Source organism: Alexandromys fortis, unplaced genomic scaffold, assembly GCF_014885135.2.
Source record: "Alexandromys fortis isolate MF-2015 unplaced genomic scaffold, M_Fortis_MF-2015_v1.1 scaffold_91, whole genome shotgun sequence".
Classification (NCBI taxonomy): Eukaryota; Metazoa; Chordata; class Mammalia; order Rodentia; family Cricetidae; genus Alexandromys; species Alexandromys fortis.
The window spans coordinates 347,865-369,748 of record NW_026067968.1 but is presented as its reverse complement, the minus strand read 5'-3'; the positions used below and the strand labels follow the sequence as shown (position 1 = coordinate 369,748).

The 21,884-nt window shown below is 48.8% G+C and overlaps 1 protein-coding gene across 1 annotated transcript in view; it reads right to left on the bottom strand.

Annotated features, from left to right (window-relative positions):
• Window positions 1-21,884, bottom strand: part of CUNH14orf132 (chromosome unknown C14orf132 homolog) — a 28,062-nt gene that overhangs the window by 1,480 nt on the left and 4,698 nt on the right. The gene's annotated exons all lie outside the window — the stretch shown is intronic.

Genomic DNA, 21,884 nt, shown 5'->3' with positions numbered 1-21,884 from the left:
AAAGCTTCCCCTTCACATCCATGTGCTGCAACTTATGTACCGGTCTCCAGAACTGGAACTAACCTCCCCTGCAGCTCGACACAGAGCTAGAAGAATGACCATGAGGTCCGATGCCTTTGAAAAGCTTTTGAGCACCATTATGGGTCATAAGCTGCAAATGGCCTCACAGCCTTTAACGGCCCCTCACTCTGATGGCAGCATGACCAAACCACCTTCTGCAAGTACCAAACAGACACCACTACCAGTCTGTCACTGTCTTCCTCCACTGGGTGGGCAGGAGAGGCTGGCAATCTTGGTATGGTTTCATTGGGGCCGAGGGAACATGTTGCCCAAATAAAGTTGTACCCTAAAGCTTTCAGAGTCAGATTATGTGGTCTGAAAATCCTACCAGATTTTGTTTATATGCTCTCGGAAATCACAAAGGAGTGAGCGACAGAGACATCATCTTTCTCGAGTATAGCAAGCATTGTAATGACTTGCGGGCAAATCCCCACAGCCATGACAACTGAGAACCAGCTAAGCATAGCCCTGCTGACCCAGGCTCTCAAGAAACAGTTCATTTCGCTCCCCGATGGGGCTTATATAAGAGCATGTGAGCTTCCATTTGAAGACCCTCTTGCACTTCCAGTTTTGGATTCGGGGGCAGGGAATGTGGCTTTCATTGCGGCATCCAGATCTAACGATGTTTGTGCTATCTGTCAAATGAAATTCCAGGTTGCTGCTAAGTTGGAGGAAAACTCATCTTGATAGATGACTTGGTTGGAATAGAGACAGGGAGAGTCCCTTTAAAGGACGCCTTTAACTCCAGTTGTCTGGATTTATCCAAAGTAACAAGACTTTTGGCAAGATAAGCTGCTGGGGACAATTGTCACTGTCGGGAAGATGACTCATCTACAGACCCATGGGATGAACGACTCTTGGCGGCCACACTTCTGGCAGGAAGATTGCAGCATGGTTTGTCTTAAGTTTGGTAATTATTGTGGCATCTTTTGCTTAATAAAAAAAAGCATCTTCAGAACCTGCAAAGCTTTTACAAACTCGGTTCAAGTGAAGGAAGAAGGAGCAGCAGGTGAGGTGTGCACGTGTGAGTGTGCGGGTGTGATTGTGCACACGCATGCCTCAGCACTCGTGTGTGCATATGTGCATATGATGCCTTGTTCCTTTCTGTAGTAAAGGGGAAAACTGTCCAGACCTCTGAGGGAAAGGTACTAGACAATCTTCAGAACAGTGGAGAAAACGGACCCTGTGGTGGATGGTTGTGTAGTTGTGGGAGTGAATACCACATATTCTTTGGAGGGATCCTCCCAAGGTGTGAGAGTATCACTGTTAGTGGATCAACCCCCACAGATCCAGGGCCCCTAGTATTAAGTGTCAAAGAGGGGTGACTGAGTACAGATTCTTGCCCAGCACCACCCCTGATGCCACATGAATTAGGATCACAGGAGAAAAGGATTGAGTTGAGCCCTACCGGCAAAGAAGAGGCAAGCTCTGCATGAGCAACTGTCTAAGGACGGTTGTGTTCAGTGTGTGCACAGGTGAGAAAGGGTGACATCTCTGACTGCTTTTAGCATTCCAGAACTTCGGTTGCAGCTCACTGTCACACATGAGGGGGAAAGGAAACGCTCACTGGCTTGAGGATGATTGTAGTCCATGTAGTAAGACTTTCCTTCAGCACAGAAGAGCTTCCCAGCGGGGTGGGGGGTGGGGGGGAAGAGGACCTCCCGATGCTTCCAGAAGAGATGCCTACAGAACATGAGGAAGACCGACCTCTGTGCCTGGCCTGCAGCACGCCAAAAGTCTAATGTTCAGGTCACACACCTGGCTGGTCCCTGCATTCAATGACGGCATGGCTGTGACACTGGACCTGTGAGGTCATCTAAGGGTGTCCAGATGTGCAGTTTTGTAAAGTGTCACGGAGTTTTTACAGGGCACTCTTGTGCAAACAAGGAGCAGCGTTTGACGGAATTTTCCCCATCTACCTTAGGATTTAAACAGTCTTGCCCCGTGCCTGCTTGCTGCCACCAGGGCTCTCCCTATGCATCCTTCCTCCAAACACAAGTAGGAGTGAGGATTTCCCATGAGACCATTCGGCTTTGACTGTGGAGGAGGAAAACTGGTGTCTGTGGTGGTTTGAATGAGAATAGCCACCAGAGGCTTACATGTTTGAGTATTTGTTTCTTCAGCTGGTGGAACTGTTTGTGAAGGATGCGGAGGTGTGGCCTTGTTGGAGGAGGTGTGTCACTGGCAGTGGGCTCTAAGGTTTCAAAAGGCGCATGTCATTCCTAGTTAGCTCTTTCTGCCTCCTACTTGCAGATGAGAATGTGAGCTCTCAGCTGCTGCTCCAGCACCATGCTACCTCCTCCCATGCTCCCTGCCATGATGGTCATGGGCCTTCTGAAGTGGTGAGCCCCAAATCAAAGGTTTCCTTTTATAAGTTGCCTTGGTCATGGTGTTCTGTCACACGCCTAAGAAGTCACTAAGATGACGACCCTCAGTTGTCTCTCTGTGTCTGTCTCAGGCAAGGTTAGAAGTAGGGACAGAGTAAAGGACAGAGGTGTGAAGCTACCAAGAAAAGGGTAGTGACACACCTGCCTTTTCAGACAGAAAAATCAAGGTCCCTCTACACAGAAGAGAAGAGAGTGTCAGAAACGGACCCAAACGTGAGCGTCCTCTTCACAGAGAGACGACTTTCAGGTTCGCTGAGACTCAATGGAAATCAGATCTTGCACAAAAGCTGAGCTGTTTATACTTATGTAATTTCAGTTTGATCATACTTTAGAATACATTCTCATGGCCTAAGTTCAGGTCTTCTTATTGTGTAGCTCCTTTGTGAAATTAAAACATCAAGACTTTGGCAAAAATCCTAGTTTATTGTATAATTTTCCTTTTTAGTTTAAATTTTCTGTGCACGAGCATTTTGTTCACATATATTTCTATGTATGATGTGCATGTACCCGCAGAGGTTAGAGGAGAGAGTTGGAGCCCCTGAAATTGAAATCAGATGATTGAAATATCATGTGCATGCTGGGAACCGAACCCAGGCCCTCTGGAAGAGCAAGTGTTCCTAACCATTGAGCCATCGCTCCAGCACCACTTTCCTTCCTTCCTTTCCTTCCTTCCTTCCTTCCTTCCTTCCTTCCTTCCTTCCTTCCTTCCTTCCTTCCTTCCTTCTTTTTAAAAAGCACAGTATCAAAATCTATCCCTTTATTGTTTTAATTTTTACTATTATTTATTTTATTACATTTACTCAGTGTATGGGGTGGGTGAGTGTATGCATGCCTTGCCATGTGGAGGTCAGAGAACAACAATAACAACACACACACACACACACACAGACTCACTAAGTTGCCTAGGCAGGCCTTTAAATTTGTAGCCTTGTTGCTTTGGCTTCCTGAGTAGCTGGGACCACAGAGATACACTGCAGCAGCTGCTTTGTGTAACACTCTATTGCAAACACAAGCCACAGTACCACTCTTCCCCTACCACTCTTTTTCCTAGTTAGGAATTTCCCCTTTTGCCTGATTCCTTCCTTCTTTCCTTCCTTTCTCTCCTGCCCTCCCTCTCTTCTCTTCTGTGACGCTAAGCACAGTTTTGCACACTCCTCTATGGGGTTCTGTATGTTTGTGCACGCTATGTGCCACCCCATACCCCATGACATGGCAGGGAGGATGGAATTGTGCAGTCACCAGCTGCTGCCCGGCCTCCAGAGTTCCACATGACCCATTTCATAGCCCAGGGGGAGTCAAAACACTTAAGACGAACCGTTACGTATTAGGGATCTTCCATATCAATAACAGCAAAGAAAATTGCAGCTTTTTCCCAATTACACATCAGAGAGAGGGTTAACATCTAGAATATATATTATATAAATATATATAATATTATACATATATTCTAGAATGTATATTTAAAGAACTAAAAAACTGGACATCAAAAAAATGAAAACAAATAAAGATTGGCACAGAATTAAGTAGAGTCCTCAAAAGATGAAATACAAATGGCTGGGAAACACTTAAAGAAATGTCCAATATCCTTTGTCATCAGGGAAATTAAAACTAATTTGAGATTTCATCTACCCCAATCAGAATGGCCAAGATCAATAAACCAAAAGAATAAAAAAATTTAAAAAAAAATGGCTCATGCTGGTGAGATGTGGGGAAAGGGGACACCTATTCATTGCTGTTGGGAGTGCAAACTTATGCAGTCACTAATGAAACCAGTGTTGGGGGTTCTCAGGAAGCTGGGACTTGATCTACCTCAAGATCCAGCTATACACCCAGAGGACTCTATCTTGCTACAGAGATATGTGTTTGTGTGGATGCTCATGCATGCGGAGGGCAGAGGTCAACCTTGGGTGTCCCTGCTCAGGCTCTGTCCACCTTGTATTTTCTACAGAGTCTCTCGCTGGCCTGGAGCTTTTAGGGTGGCTGACCAGTGAGCCTTGAGAAGTCCCTGTCTCTGCTCCCTCCAGGACTGGGAGTACATGTGTAGGCAACTATGCTCAGCTTTTATGTGGGTTCTGGGGCTCAAACTCGGGTCTTCACAAGTACACAGCAGGCATCTTACTGACAGCTATATCCCCAGCTGTGGTGGTCTAAAAGAAAATGGCCCCCAAAGGGAGTGGCATTATTAGGAGGTGTGGCCTTCTGGAGTAGGTGTGGTCTTGTTGGAGGAAGCATGTCACTGTGGAGGTGGGCTTTGAGGTCTCATATATGCTCAAGATACCTCCCAGTGGCTCAGACCACTACCTGTTGCCTGAAAGATGTAGGACTCTCAGCCACTTCTTCAGCACCATGTGCGCGGGGACACTGCCGTTTCCCACCATGATGATAATAGACTGAACCTCTGAACTGTAAGTCATCCAATTTCCTTTATAAGAGTTGCTGTGTTCATGGTGCCTCCTCACAGCAACAGAAACCCTAACTAAGATGTCTTGTAACTTGGGTGCTGCACTGGACATATCTAGAAGTTACTGTTTATCTGACATTCACCTTCCACAGGGATTCAGCCCTAGGTTTCTCTCTGCTCCCTCTGACTGGCCTAAGGTTGTGACACTGATGACGGGTACCAAGGTACCTGTTTACAATCTCAGGTGCGTCCCTTCAGATGCATACCATCTGTGGCATCTTGGGTGACCTAGTTCACCAGAGAATTCCTGACAAGCCTCCAGGCAGAATGAATACACAGCTAATTTCTCTCCCTGCTAAATTCTCACAGATTCTATGGTCTAAACACCGAGGTTTGCGTGACTCAGTGACCTCATCATCCTTATGACTCAGCAGACACTGAAGGCTAACTCTGTAACAAGAGGGCAGGAGAGGTGTCAGTGATGCCATCGTGGCCTGGGTCCTGAGCATCCTTCAAAGATCATGTGTTAAAGGCTTGATCTGCAGCTTGACTCTCATGGATACAAATGGCAGACTGGAATACAGTCACAGATGGCTCCATGCACAGGAGCGCTGACACAGGGTCAGGTGACAGAGCATTGGTTTCAGCCATCTTCTTAACACCCAAGTGTTCTGCTCTCATTACAGTGCGCATGCACACACACAGGCATGCACACACAGGCATGCACACACATGCATACGTTTCCCGCATTAGGTCATAGGTTAGAAATGCCTTAAAGTGCTCTTTCTTTCCCCAAGCCTCATGCAATGACTAGGGATTTTCCTATGGTCAGAACTGATTCATCTGTTTCAAAAATAAGCATAAAAACAAAGCTTTGCAATACACACAGTTTAAGTAGGGTCTGTTGCAGATCCAAGCATCTCTTAGTCCCCTTCCCTCCTCCCCCACAGTCTATAAGCATGGCCTGTGTTTTGTATTCTACAGGTTTCTCCCGGTGTCCATTGGCTCAGAAAAAGAACTAGGTAGTGACAAGAATAGGGTCCAGGAAGACCAGGCTGGGTTTCAGGAATGCCCAGGTGAGTGGGTATTTTCTGCTTAGAAAGTAAATGGCTGGGTACAGACTATAGGACCAGCCCAACCAGGGTCGAGGGTGGAGGAACAGGATCTCCCAGAAAGAACAATAGGAGGCGCATGTGGTGAGAGATGAACTTGCGGGTGGCATCCCGTGGGGTGGCTGGAGTGATGGGGGTGGGGTGGGATACCACCTGGCTCAGCATCAAAGGCAGCTCCTGTTCCTGGAGTGGGGCTCCATCTAGCCTGACTACCCCGGCAGTAGGGTGACATTCTGCTTTATCAACTCCCTCCCCGCCGAACTCTGGAGGTAACTGGAGAAAAGCTAATGGCTGCAGATCTGAAGACTCCCCCAGAGATGCTGGGTGACCCCTCCCGCGTGGTTCTTTCACAGAGAGGCAGCTAATGGAAAAACCTGCTGCCTCCCAGCAGAAGCTGCCCCCCCCCCCCGCCGCGTTGCCTAGCACCCATGCTGCAGAGTTTTCCGTGTAAAACAAAGCGTGTGAAAGGAGAACACAAGAAACATTTCCTCAGAGTTTGCTCCAGGCCAGGTGGGGGCTGGGACCTTTACAACCTGAGGGTATTTTGTCACAGTCCCGCCCATGAGAAAGGGCTGGCATCCAGTTTTCCAGGTGGGGAAACTAAGGCACAAATGAAAAGCGACAGAGTCGAGACTCAGGGAAGTACAATGACTTCCCTGAGCTCGCATAGCTCATGAGCAATTAACCAGGTATTTCAACACAGAAGCCCACCACCATCCCCAGGGCTACTGCAAGCCTTCCGTCACCTGGGCAGTCACTGTAACCTCTTAGTCCTAAACTCACAATGACAGAGACATTCCCTCCAGCAGAGGGGATCTCAGCGGGTGGGGGAATTCAGAAGGCAGACTGCAGTACCCAAATGTGGCCAGGGATGGCGACATGGGGACCCGAGCTTCTGTACTGAGGACACAGGCCTTGTCTGTTTTCCTGCCTCCCTCAGCAGCACCAAACCCGCAAGCTATCATTGCTCAGCGGTGACTACCATGGGGTCCCATCAGAGCCCAGAGATCAATGAACCGGGGCCCCGGCTTTGGCACAGAACCCTCTGCTCTCTTACCTCCCCCGAACCAACATCATTTGCCACACCACTGCCGGTGGCCCTCTGCAGACACCCGTCGTCACCCTAAGTCACCCTACCGAGCCTGTCCTGACTGTCCCAGGAGCTTGGTGGTGGGTAAGCAGGGTATCCCATGGAAGAGCTACCCTGCGACTGAGTTCTGTACCATCTGTTCACAACAACCCAGCATGAGGCAGATCCTGGACTCACCGAGGCATGGTCATTTTCCTGAGAATACATAGCATATAAGGAACTGATCAAAACCAGAGCTGCAAACTGGCCAATTCTAACCTCTGTCACCTACCCCAAGTTCACAGCTTTCCCTGCCAGAGCCTGGCACGAAGAAACCTCTGCGGAGTCGAAGGATTGATTGCATTGCACATGCCTGCACTTATTATTATCTTACTACTATAATTAGTCATTCACTTACATTACAGGCGTGTCTATCTTCCCCGGACTCTGAGCTCTTTACAGACAGACAGCCTGGAGCTGAATTTCTCCTTGGATCCCGGTGCACGGCACAGCTACATACATGGAGGAGATGCTAAGAGAAAACTGCAATAAAACCTGTTTGCTCAACTGACAGCCGGGAGCAGAGAGAGCTACATCACAGCATACAGACAGCTGCCTGATCTACGAACCCAACCCCACAGAGGGACCCAGGAAAATAAGGGTATTTTTGGAAAACCTGAGAACGCTGCAGAATTAAGAATAAAAAGCAAGCAGACTCCTTTTGGAGGCTGTTGCCATAGTAACTCAGCACACAGCAGAAAAATACTGTCTCCATGGAGCCATCATCTTTGATTACAAATAGTGAAGGGAACACTAGCCCTGGGGATAGACACGTTGGACGTGGCTGACCACCACCTGGGAGCTGTTCTCTGTGGTGTAGCCCACAGCCACAGGTGAGAACTCGGGGGGCCGTGGAGGAGCCTGGGCTTCAGTTTGTCTAGGAAAAACTGGCCAAGACCATCTGGATGGCTCCACCTTCTGGCCACACCTGCCCTCCCATGAATAGCTACTTCTGAAGGTCAGCGAGATTCTGGAGGGTCTCTCAAACCGTCAACTGCTGAGCAGACACAAGACAATGAGGGCTCTAAGGCTGTCTCTTAGGGGGCTGGCTGCACAGGCTGTTGCAAACCAAACCTAATCTACCTCCAAAGGCTCCAGACAGCCTCTAGAGTGACTCAGCAGCATTGATGGGACCACGTGTATATTCCTTTTCCCTGGACAGAACAGGGCCTCAGGGTCTCAGGGCTGCAAGGTGAAGGGTGGGGAACCTGATCAACTGCTCACTCATTCACAGACTAAAGAGACATTTTGTTGAGCATCTACTATACACTAAGAATAGGCTGGAAGGCAGATGTATAAAGAGAGAAACACAGACCCTGTCTTGGAGGAGGTTGGGAGGGAGTGGTATAGGAAGGGAAGAAATGGAACAGGATTGAGAGCCTACAGCAGAGAGTGGGTGCATCCTGCAGTATGTGTGGTGATTGGTGGTGGTGGTGGTGGCGGCGGCGGCGGTGGTGGTGCTGGTGAGCTGGGATAATGATGTATCCAGACTTTGCCTCATTGATCCAATCCTTTGGGATGGTCATTCTTCCTTTCCCTGCCTGGGGAAGTTCTATTGATCTCGAGCCACCAACACGCTTTGGATTCTACACCAGGGAGCTGGTGAGTGACAAGAAGACGTCTCCCACATTCCAGTCTCTTGCACGCAACATCTCAGCTCCTGGGAGAACTGCGGTTGCAGGGACACTTAGACGAGCAGGAGACACAGAGGTGGCTGGGCCTTGCTGACCCTACATGGCTCACTCGTGGTCATTTCTGTCTGTCCACCTGGGTCAGAAGCCAGAGAAGAATCCTCTGTCTCCAGTGGCATTCTAGAAGTGCCATCCTTGACTGAGCACAGGGAACAAGTCATGCTGCCATGGAAGATGAGGGTGTGTTGTGGGTGGGTCAGATCCTCTTGTCCAGTGGGCCTTGCCATAAGACTAGGGTGTTAAAGGGACCTTCCAGGAAAGCAAATACAGTTAACTCTCAAAGGATGCCACCAACTTGTCCCCCAGAAAGAGAGGGCTTTATAAGAGGTAACCTCTTAGCCTATGCTGTCCGCTGTGTGTGTGTGTGTGTGTGTATGTGTGTGTGTGTGTGTGTCTAGGCACTGAGCGTGGCTTGGGGAGAGTACACAGCTAGGATACTCTTGACTTTGTCCCATGGTTGCAAATTGATGCTACATCAGGACTCCTCTGTTTGCCATAGTCGAATAGATGGGTTGGTCCCCATCTTGCTGAGCTCCCAGATGTTTGGAAAGCCTCAGCTTGAATAATTTGCCTCTCTTGGAATTGAGGTCCTTCTTTTTGTACACTTACAGCTACCCTGAGGGCAATCCTTCAGGAGAGATGGCTGTTTTTGACCATGACTTTTCGGCACACTGTAGGTAGTCAATAAAAGCTCACTGCATTATGGCAACATCACACCTGTATCACATTGCACTGAATATTCTCCATGTCGGATACAAAAACCATCTTAGAAGCCAAACTGTATTATTCCTGGGAATATTTAGGGCATCTAGGGCTACAGGGACACAAAGTACCCCAAGAAACGGTGGTCTTGGCAGACCAGAAGCGAAAATGGCACACTGGCCTTCAGCTGAAAAGCCCAGGTCTAGTTCCAGCTGTTGAGGCCCAGAGGGACTGTTGTGGCCACTGCCCTGGAATGGTGGGCATGTGCACAAGTCTAGCAGCCTTCAGGGGGGCTAGGCAGGGTTTCCCACCTCAAATGAAACATGCTTCGTCCCCAGCTGAAAACCCTGGTGAGGGTGATCAGGGTGGAGATGCCTGTGGGTGGCTGCGATGTCTGAGCCTTTGTGAAATGATCCACGAGAGACCGTTAGCAACAACCACGCTAATTAAGAGGACAAGAGTCTTTTTGAAAATGGCCAGACCAAGAGTAGGCTAACGCCTCCAAAACACCTCTTGGTGCTGAAGCTCAGGGGTATAGGATTTTTAAAAACAAAACCCACAATTACATCAGTGATGCAGGAAATTATTACATCAGCGTTAGAGCGTGTGCTGGTTGGTCTTGTGTCAACCTGACATAAGCTAGAGTTATCTGAAAGGAGATTAAGAAGATGTCTCCATAAAAGCTGGCTATAAGACATTTTCTTAATTAGCGACTAATGGGGAGGGCCAGCCCACGGTGGGTGGTGCCATCCCTGGGCTGATGGTTCTGGGTTCTATAAGAAAACAGACTGAGCAAGCAAGTCAATAAGCAGCACCCCCTTATGGCTTCTACATCAGCTTTTGCCTCTAGGATCCTGACCTGGTCTGAGGTCCTGTTCTGCTTCCCTTCAATAATGAAGTGATCTGGAAGTGTAAGCCAAATAAACCTTTCCTCTCCAACTTGCTTTTGGTCATGGTGTTTTTTGTTTTGTTGTTGTTGTTTTTGTTTTTGATTTTGATTTTTTGGTTTGTTTGGGTTGGTTTTTTTTTTTTTTTTTTTTTGGTTTTTGGAGACAAAGTTTCTCCATAGCTTTGGAGCCTGTCCTGGAACTAGCTCTTGTAGAACAGGCTGGCTTCGAACTCAAAGAGATCCACCTGCCTCTGCCTCCCGAGTGCTGGGATTAAAGGCGTGCACCTCCGTCACCCAGCATTGGTCATGGTGTTTTGTCGCAGCAGTAGAAGTAACACCTGTCTTTTGGCAGAACTTAGCGGGATTTTCTAGACACAACTTTTGTCTACACAACGGATAGACAGACACACTGACCAATGAAAGAACACACAGGTGAGAAGGTACAGGCATCAATGTGCTTGCCTTGCAAACATGAAAAACTGAGTTCAGTACCAGAAGTTGTGTGTAAAGTTGGCTGTGGTGGCATGTGCCTAGAATCCCAGCACTTGGGAGGCTGAGACAGGCAGGTACCTGGGGCTGCCAGGACAGCCAGCCTGGTCCACTTAGCCAGCAACAGGTCTTGAGAAACTGCCCATCCCAGCTTTGTATCTGTTAATGTGATAAAGTACCTTGGTCCAAAGCAATTTGGGGAGTGTGGTAGTTTGAATGTAATTGGTCCCCCAAAGTTCATAGGGACTGGTACTATTAAGAGGTGTGGCTTTGTTGGAGTAGGTGTGGCCTTGTTGGAGGAAGTGTGTCACTGTGTGGGTGGGCTTTAAGGTCTCAATATATGCTCACACCATGCCCAGTGTCTCAGTTCACTTCCTGTTGTCTGTGGATCAAAGATGCAGGACTCTCAGCTCCTGCTCCAGCACTGTCTGCCTGCACACCACCACGCCACACCACGATAATGATTGACTAGACCTCTGAACTGTAAGCCACCCCAATTAAATGATTCCCTTTATAAGAGTTGGCATAGTCATGGTGTCTCTGCTGAGCAACGGAAAACCTACCTAGGACAGGGAGTAGAGGGAGTAAAGAGTTTATTTGACTCATAATTCCAGGTTACAGTGGCTTACCATGGGAAAGTGAAGGCAGGAACATCGTGTCCACAGTCAAGAGCAGAGACAGAGCTGATGCATGGATCCTTGCCTGCTCTCAGCTAGCCTTCTTCTCTCTTCTGCTGTCCAGACCACTTGCCTAGGGAATAGTGCCGCCCAACAAAGGACTGGGTTTTCTTACATCAATTAACAACATCACCCCCCACAATCTTCCCACAGACCAGCCTGATCTAGACAATTCCACTTTAGGGCTCATTTTACTCTTTGATCTTTAATTTTTGGTGGCTGTGCGTTTTCAACCTTTCACTCCTACCACATTGTCCTCAGTTCCCACGTACAGCTATGGGACCCCACAGGGAACTCACAACCTACAGCTTAAGCGGTTTCGCTTTAGACATTTGAATGTGCAGAAGGGCTGGACGGCAGAGGGCTGAGCCTTGAGGGTAGGAGGGTCGAGTCCCATTAAAGCCTCCTTAGGGTGGTGTATGGGGAGTCAGAGGAGGGCGGTTAGAACGGTTATTCCCTGAGATATAAAAAAACTTCTGGTCAGGCAATTATATTTATTAAATCTTGAGGTCTTAAAGGCACCGTCTGTCCCACAGTGGTCACACAGTGACTAATGAGTGCCACTTAAAAGACAATGCAGTCAGGCTAGAGAAATGGCTCTGTGGTTAAGGCACTCACCCTGCAAGGGTAGGGGTTGGAGTTCAAATCCCCAGAACCCATATACAGTGGGAATGGTAACCCACCTGATTCCACCTCAGAAGGAGGATCCTCAGGTCAAGCTGACTGGCAACATTAGCCACATTGTTGAGCTCTGTCTGGGTTTGATTGAGAACCCTTCTTCGATGAATAGGATAGAAGAGCAGCCAAAGGCAGGTTTACAGCCATGGGCGGAGTCCCTAAGCTCAAGTCGCTATGCTGGTCCCTTGATCACTCTGTACACACCGCAGAGGATTTGCAGATGTGAACATGAGCCCCAGCTGCTGAGTCCAGTGGCTATGAAAGGCCTTCGACTCCAAGCCAGAGGTCTGGCCTCTCTCCTCAGCATCTCTCAAGTCATACAGGCAGGGGAAGTCTCAGGCCAATCTCAGTTCTTGACATATTTGTGCTAAGGTTCAAAAATATCTACTGTACACATGCCGCGGGCGGGAAGACCTGCCCGGACAGAGGCATGCAGGAAGGAATACCTGTGTTGCAGGATAAATCAGAGGCTCAGCACTACCTGAGGCAAAATTTGGCTCCTACAGCCCAATGAGGGATACATTGTATCCCAAATCAATAATGAGACTATCAGGGTAAGATCCAAAGATCTTAGGTTTTCTGAGATAACCATGTTCTAAGAAACCTGTTTTATACAAACACGCAGTGATATTTATAAAGCTGGGGATATAGCCCAATGGTAGAATGCAGGTCCTGCCTGCTCGGAGTCTTAGGTCCAACCCCAGTGTCAATTTATAAAGCCACGAAAGGAGGTGACACAGGGAGGATCCAGGGCGATGCTCAAGCCTTACACCTACTGGCAACTGTACAACCCTGTGGGGCTGCCTATTTTTCATCTCCTAATTTCTAGGGTTTTGTTTTTTACGCTATGGTTAGAGAGCAGAGCCCCGAGCATGCTGGGAAAACCGTGCGCCTTCACAGCCACCATCTATCTCGCTTGCTCCTCTTGTCCAGCCCGTGTGCTAGGTGCAACCATTCCGTAGAACAAAGAAACCGAGGCTCAGCACCTTGACCCACGTGACAAGTGTCAGAGCCTGGGGCTTGGAATTGTTTCCCATCTTAGGCACTCTCCAAGGCTGTCGAGGACAGGCTGCCATGAGTGAGGTGATAAGACTTGCCACCCAGGATGACAGGCCGCGGGAAGGGGAGAAGATTTGCTGGCTGGAGACAAGAAGGTCTCACTGAATCAGCCAAGTTGCCAGGCACGTCCGGGTGTCACGCTGCTATATTTAGACTGCAGCACCCTGAAGCCTCTTGTAACTGACCACAAATCCCCTCCCTGCACGGTGTGGCCAGGCACACTGGAGTCTGGAGCGCCTCAGAGACTTCCTGTCACCACAGCAGAAGGATGAGCATGGCTACCTGCCTTCAGCTACCTGCCTTCAGCATGCTTTGAGGGGCAGTGAGCCCTCCGCCATCACTGGAGACGCAGACACAGTGGGCTACTCGCCTTCGATGATGTAAGGACTGATTCTGCACAGGAGATAAGGCCAGCACTCTATAAAGATGAACCGGCTGTTAGAATTTCCACTCGGGTTTCTAACTCCATGTTCATGGTACCAGGCCCCATGGGTTAGAGGCAGTGCTGTTTGCTCACTAGCCTGAGGGTCTCAGAGGGAGGCAGTTATGTGTGGAAAGGGACTGCGCTGCATCTGCCCTGTGAGGGTGTGGCTCAAGTTACCTGACACGTCCACTCTCTGACTCTCCTCCTCAGGCAACCCTACTTCCTTCACATCTCCTCCCTGCTAGGGACCCGTGTGGTGAGCTGTGTGGCCTGGCTGTGTTCCTACAGCCCTGCTCCCGGGCCGCAGGCTGAAGAGAGGGGAGTCAGAGACACTTTTCTCTCTCTGTGAAGCCCCCTATGGCTGTTGGGGGCTTGTCTGGGTTGGGGTATCCTAGGACAGCGGAGGGAGGTGACACATTGAGGGCTGTAGGGGGAGAGGAGCCTGCGTCATGCTGTGTGCGGCCAGGTGTGCTACACACATCTGGGACCGTGATGTGCTGGGTGCCTGCTTACCCTCGACTGCATTCTTGACAGAGTCAGCCAAAGTCAATACTTTGGAGCTCTTTCTACGTGTTGCTGAACTGCCGGGCCGAGTCAACAGCTCTCATCCCTGACCATCCCACAGACAGAAACCATGTCTCAGGGCATGCAGCCACCAAGGAGTGTGCTTCAGAACTTTCGCCCCAGCACCTCGAACAGTACCTGGCCCATACTGGGCAATTGCCAGACATCTGAGGAATCAACGAGGTAGCTGGGGATGTACCAGCTAAGCATACAGCTCTAGTCTCCCCTCAAGGGAGCACACTTAGGGACATGGAACTCTGGGGCAGCAGGCTATCTTCCCTGAGGCCCCCCAAAGTCCCACACGGCCTCTGCAGGTGTAGCTGGCACCATCCTGGTTTCGGAAGGAGAAATTCTCCAGTCCTGAGAGAGCTGAGATTGTTGATCATGGCGTACGTCAGTGACCAACCTGACAGACAGGCATGGAGGCTCTGAGGGTCAGCCCTTTCTTCAGACACATCCCCAGAGCCTGTGTGCTGTGGCCCCAGAGCAGGCATCCCCACGCTTCTGGCTCTTTTCTCCTCAGTAAGCGGAGAAGCACCCCAGGTGTACCTCACAAGATGCACCAGAGGTTGTAACAAAATGCCATACAGAAAGTCAAATATGCCAGGTCCTGGCACACGGCGAGCATACTGCGAGGAGCTAGGAGGGTGAAGTCTGAGGGACAGAGTGGGACACTTTGTGCTGATAGAAAGAGCTGGCCTTCCAGGTCCACCAGGAGGCAACCTGCTTCCTAGTACTCTCTGCTTTGGTTGACCTCTGTGCCAGACTTCATTTCCTGGACTGGCCCTGGGCTAGGTGCATATGAAATGAAGGTCCTTGCTGTCAGGGAGCACCAGACAGGGTGGCTCAGACTGCGCATGGTGCTGGAGGGAGGAGGGCTGGAGGGAGGAGGGCTGCGTGGAAGGATGTGGTGTCCCTTCCTTCCATTTTTGACAGCCGTCCATCCAAGCAAGCCTTGACAAGTCCCTCAGCCATGGTCCATTCTGCCCACAGAGTCCAGACCTGAAGAGACTGTGACAGAAAAACCCATGGATTTGATCCTCAGATGTCCCTTCCAGCACTGTAGTCAGTCAGCTGTCACTCTTCTGGTCCCTCTTTCCCTGCCTGCACGACTCTGGGCACCATCTTAAAGCCTTTGAGTTGATGCTTTTTCCTCCCATGTGGGTGTGCTCACTAGACAGGCACTGGGGGTGACTTGCCCCTTGGGGTGTCATCTCTGCTTTCTATCCTGGCTTCTTCCACCTGAGAGCGGGGTCCCTGCCTCCCTGATGGTGTCCTTTACGTCACATGTGCTCCGAGATGGGGTGAGCAACAGCCAAGGGGATGAGGGCTGGACAGAAGCTGGTCCTGGCTCCTCGGCGCTCTCCCGACCGGCCATGTGCATGGCTCATGGCTTTCCATGCTGACTGATTGGCCCAGCAGGGTCAGATGAACTTCCGCAGGAGGGAGAAGGAAGGGCAGGAAATCAGGAGGAGGAGGCGGCAGCTAGAGTGGTCCCGCTGTGGCTGAGGCAGGGAGAACAGCAGTGGGGGACGGGACAGTAGAACACATTAGTCACCTCTCAAGCCTCCCTTGGCACAGAAGCCCAATCTTAATGCATTTCTAATCAGCTTCCAGAGCTGCGGGTGGAGGCTACAGATGGGGTTTCCTCGTGGGACCGGCAGGGGACAGGCTGAGTGGGAGGTAGCCATGTTCAGTCTGCAGCATCTGCTCCCCTCTTCTGCCTTCTTCTTTCTAAGGGGCTTCCTAGGGTTCTCATTTTGAGACTGAATGTGGAGGCAGGAGGATGGCAAGTTCTAGGACGTTCTAGAACAGTCTGGCCCCACCAAAATGGAAACCAACCCTCTCCCCCAGATTCAGACCCAGCTATGCCACTGGGCTGCATCCCTCCAGGCTTCCTAGTACAGCCTCAACATCAAGTCTCAGGCAACAGCTCTCTCAGCCTCTTCTGGAATGTCTAATCACAGGACACATACACAGAAGAACCCAGGTGGCCAAGGCAGGCAAGCTGCACAAGAGTTTAGCTCTCCAGCGCGGACACAGACCCTCTTGTCCAGGGCAGTGATCTGAGCTCATAAGTTGTATTGCCTTCATTCAGGAAGAGAAATTCATGTCCAAGGTTTCAGAATGAATCCAGTGTACATTTCTTTACCACAGTGGGAAAAAAAGAGGGGTGGAAATACAGATGCTAAAAGCACAGGCTTAAGAAATTCTCCTTCCAATCAAAACAACGCTGTGATTCCATCTTACACCTGTAAAAATGGCCAAGATCAAAAACACTGATGACACTCTTATGCTGGACAGGTTGTGGGGTAAAGGGAACACTCCTCCATTGCTGGTGGGAGTGCAAGCTGGTCCAGCCCCTCTGAATATCAGGATGGCGATTTCTCAGAAAATTAGGAAACAACCTTCCTCAAGACCCAGCAATACCACTTTTGGGTATATATCCAAAGGATGCTAACCATGCCACGAAGACATGTGCTCAACTATGTTCATAGCAGCATTGTTTGTCATAGCCAGAACCTGGAAACAACCTAAATGCCTTTCGACCGAAGAATGGATAAGGAAAATGTGGTACATTTACACAATGGAGTCTACATAGCAGAAAAAATAACGACATCTTGAATTTCGCAGGCAAATGGATGGAACTAGAAAACATCATATTGAGTGAGGTAACCCAGACCAAGAAAGGCAATTATCACATGTACTCACTCATAGGTGGTTTTTAAACATAAAGCAAAGAAAACCAGCCCACAAAATCACAATCCCAGAGAACGTAGACAACACTGAGGACCCTAAGAGAGGCTTACATAGATCTAATCTACATGGGAAGTAGAGAAAGACAAAATCTCCTGAGTAAATTGGGAGCATGGGGACCATGGGATGGGGCTGAAGGGGAGGGGAGAGGTAGGGAGTGGAGAAGGGAAAAAATGTAGAGCTCAATAAAAATCAATAAAAAAAATTTTTAAAAAGAAATTCTGCTTCCAGCCCAGTTGGAGTTATTGGGACCGAATTCATTCACTCAACTGGAAAAAAACAAGTTCAGTATATGAAAACAATTTTTCAGGACTTTGATGTCAAGCAAGTAAGGCTTGAGGACAGACAGAATACGGAGAACCCTGGGGGCAGGCAGAGGGTGCTCGCAGTCCCCAGAGACTATGGCTGGTGAGTCATGGATGTGTACAGCCTGCTGAGACAGAGTCAACCAAATGGATGACCCTGAGCAGTGCCTGGCACCCACACAAAACTACCATTCCTGCTTCTCCCATTGGCCACTTCGTGGATCTTACAACTCACAGGGCAGCAGAGAGAATGGGCTGGTCTCACTAGCCGCGATAGTCACCATCAGATTAACTATGGCCCTTGTCATGCCTAGCAAATCATAAATCCCTGAAGAGTCCAAGCTGCTCCCAAATGAGTGGTCTTCATCCAGAATAAAGACGACGACTATTTAGAGAATACAGAAATACTTATCATGCAATGAGGTGAAATTCACAGTGCTTAGCCAGGTGTGGTGGCGCACACCTTTAATCCTAGCACTAGGGGAGGCAGAGGCAGGTGAATCTCAGAGTTCAAGGCTAGTCTGGTCTATAGAGGGAGTTCCAGGAGTACACAGAAGAACCCTGTCTTAAAAAAGAAAGGAAGACAGAGTGGGAAAAAGAGAGGGGAAAGAATCTCATAGTGTTTAGCATCTGACCAAGAATGACCAGACAGGCAAGGAGATGCAACCCGAACTAGGAGGTGAGGGCATCCCATAAACACACCCCAAAGACTAAAAATGAGTGTGAACATGTTAAGAAAAGGCAAGATAATTTTTAAAAGACACGAACTTACTGTCTAGAGACAACAGCCATAATCTCTGGGATGGTGATACTCTGGATGGGTTTGCCACTAGTTTAAAGATGGCCAAAGAAAATGGTGGCGATCCTGAAGGGGTACTGATGATAGCGACTCAAACGGAACATCAAGGGAAAGAGCAGAATGCCAATGGGTGTGAGCCAGTTGGAGGCAGCCTTGTGTAACCAGAAAGAATGTCGAAAGGCAAGAAGAACAGAAAAAAGTACACGAATAATGAATGCCAGAAAAGCTCCCAAATGTGATGAGACTATAACCCACACAGGCGCTTTTCAGATTTATTTTATTTTTGATGATGTGTACATGTTTGTGGGGCAATATATGCACATATGATTGCAGTACCCACAGAGGCCAGAAGAGAGCATCGGATCTGGAGGTACAGGGCCAGATGGTGGCCAGATATGGGAGCTAAGAACCAAATTGGGGTCCTTTGGAAGAGCAACGTACACTCTCAAATGATGAGCCCCCTCTCCAGCCTCCTGCACACACATCTGGAAATCCCAAGCACTAGAAACATGAGAACCACACAAAGGTAAAGCTTCTCTAAATTGCTCAACATCAGAGAAAAAGACAAAAATCTTAAAAGCAGCCAGAGGGGGGAAGGAGACACTATACTCAGAGGACCAAAATACAGAGAGCAGAAGATTTTCTCTGGAAACAACACAAGCAGGAAGTTAAAGCCATATTTTTAATTGGACTGACAACTTAGAGTGTCTAGACATATAAAAGCTGAGAGAATTCATCCAGCAATTCGGTAGCACTAGAGATGCCAAGGCCCTTCCAGGCAGAAAGAAAACGATGCCCCAAAGAAATGAGAGTCTACACCAATGAAAGAAAGGCACCAGGAGTAACTAGTGCATGGGGGAAATACGTAAGACTTCCCCTTATTACTGAAATAAATGGAAGAAAACTGACTTTTAGCAAAGATAGTAATAAAGTATTATGGTTTATAACATAAACACAATAGTGTATTGTGGTTTATAACATAAGCACAATAATGTATTGTGGTTTATAACACACACACAATAGTGTATTGTGGTTTATAACACACACACACACACACACACACATCTCAGGGAGACAGAATGGGCAGGGAAGGTGCAACTCTGGGTCTCCAGATCTCAGGACAGAAGCTAGAGCTTGGCCCGATACAAGGCAGAGCACATGAAATTGTTATATAAGCAGTATCTTCCTGGAAATGCACGCCCACCCCCCAGGCCTGTTCTCTAGGCTCTGTGAAGTCCTAGGTTTTAAAATACTACCTAGAGATTTGATGCCTTTGTTAATTGTGCATTACGTTCCTGAAGAAACAACACACAGCCCCTTCTGAGGTCTGATGACAATACCCAAGGACTTACGAGGTCTTTTCAGTGAGAATTTGAAGAAGACAGGCCCTCTGGTTAGAACCACCTGAGATAATAGATAATTTGTACTTTATGATAATTCTTGCTTTAAGAAAACATGGGCTGGGGCTGGAGAGATGGCTCAGCCGTTAAAGGCTAGGCTCACAACCATAAATATAAAGAAAACATGGGCTGTTGTTAGCACAAAAGCCCTTGAGCCCATAGAGAATGAGGGAGCCAGGAATATTAAACACTCAGCGGCCTCTCCTCTAAGGAAGAATTGACTATTTCCACCCAGAAGACTGGGAGTAGATATGGTGAGCGGCCTGGTGACCTGTTTGCTATCTGTGGAGGCAGACCACACCCAAATCCCCCAGAATGTCTACCCCAGACTCTCCCTCCCTAAACCTTTATCTTTAGCTCCCGGTAAATAGAATCCACCCTATTCTATTCTAGGGAAATGTCACATGTATTTTATGGCCTGCTGACCTCTGTGCTATCTCAGTCAGAGACCACACCAGATCCTAGGTCTTTTAGCACAGAGCCCACCTCAAGGTCACATGGACTTTGCCAAGGAGTTTCTGTGTAGTTGCACCTTAGGTTTTATTGTGCTTAGCATACATGTCGTCCTAGGTTCAACCCCCCAGTACTGTCAAAAAAGTAGAATAAGTAAACAATTTATTTAAAATCATGCTGACAACAAACCACCTGGCATCCAACTCGCTGAGGTGTGGTCCAGGTTGATGACATCAGTCCAAACCGAGTTTTCACTTCCACCTCAATTCTTCTCTGTTCCTCTGCCTGACATCTGCAGAGGCCTGGCATCCCCCAAACCTCCATCCCCTCTTCCTGCCTCTGTCAACGGCCCTAATAACAGGTTGCCTGGCTCCCCAGCATTCTATTTTTGGGGCAGTGGTGTTTCTCTGGACAAGAAATGTCTGCTAATTTCTTACAGATCTGTTGGAATGATCTCATAGACTCCTTTGTACAAAACAAAGAAGGCCTCTATTTTAAAGAGAAAACAGAGTCATGTGTCCTTTATGACTAGAAGTCTTTTGTGGTTTTCCCGCTTTGTGGAAAAACAAAATTAAAAAGAAATTTTACTGTGAGTCTCCTAAGGCCCTGGAGGTGAGAGAAGGCAAAAGGGGAGGGCAGGAAATCTCCAAGTATTGATTAGACCGGCAGGTTGCCTCCCAGAAATAGCCCAGGGTTAGTACCTGTTCCAGGTGCCTTCCCACCTGCCAAGGTCATGCTGTGGGGTGGGCTGCGGGAAGATGAGGGGGTAATCTCATCTCCCCTCCCCCCACAGAAAGCCTTCTCAGACTCCTCTGCCATGAGGTTAAGTCACACAAGTGTCAGGTCTGAAATGGTCAAATATTTGCAGCTGCATATGGCTCCCCCAGCATAACCACCAGCTAGTTAATCCAGTATAACCACCAGCTAGTTCACCCAGCATAGTCACCAGTTAGTTCACCTAGTATAAGCAAACACCAGCTAGTTCACCAGCACAAGCACTAGCTAGTTCACCCACCATAACCACCGGCGAGTTTACCCAGCATAACTGCCAGCTAGTTCACCCAGCACAAGCACCAGCTAGCTCAGAGTAACTATCTTCTCCCCTAGGGTTGCTGAGACAAGACCTTGAAAACCCAGCAGAGCTCCAGGATGGACGCAGCCCACACTCCTGTCCTGTGTGCTTCAATGCAGTCACCAGTCTCCAGGATGCTGTGGTCCATGCCTTCCCGCCCTCCTGGACATGAAGAATTATGAGCTGGTCCACTCCCTCTGCATCTAAATTGCCACAGAACTTTCTCAACGAGGAGGGTGTAGTGTTACAGACATGGTAGGACATCTGAGGCTAGGTCCTCAAGAGCCTGAAGCCTCTACCTGAGACCACTGGACTCTCCCATTAGAAGAAGCAGCGCTACACAGGCTAGAGTGGACTCTGTGCTGGGAGGAGGTCCCAGCTGCTAAAAGCAAACCCTGCAGAGAGGAACACCATATAGAGAGTGGCCATGTGGGGAGGTGACAGAAATATCTGTGCAGAAGCCGTGAGCTGGAGCCTAAGTGTCACACAGAGACCATTTCAGCAGATACAAACTACCCAGCAGGGTCCTTCTTGAATCTGTCCCACAAAACTGTGAGCAGTTCAGACAACTCCTTCCATCTCCTAGCAACCTCAGTAATCAACGGTAACCAAGCAGCCCATGCTGTGGCTGGCCAGTGTGCTACAGATTTCTAGCTAATTGTTAGCATTTAAAAATCCAGTCTGAGCCGGGCGGTGGTGGCGCACGCCTTTAATCCCAGCACTAGGGAGGCAGAGGCAGGCGGATCTCTGTGAGTTGGAGACCAGCCTGGTCTACAAGAGCTAGTTCCAGGACAGGCTCCAAAGCCACAGAGAAACTCTGTCTCGAAAAACCAAAA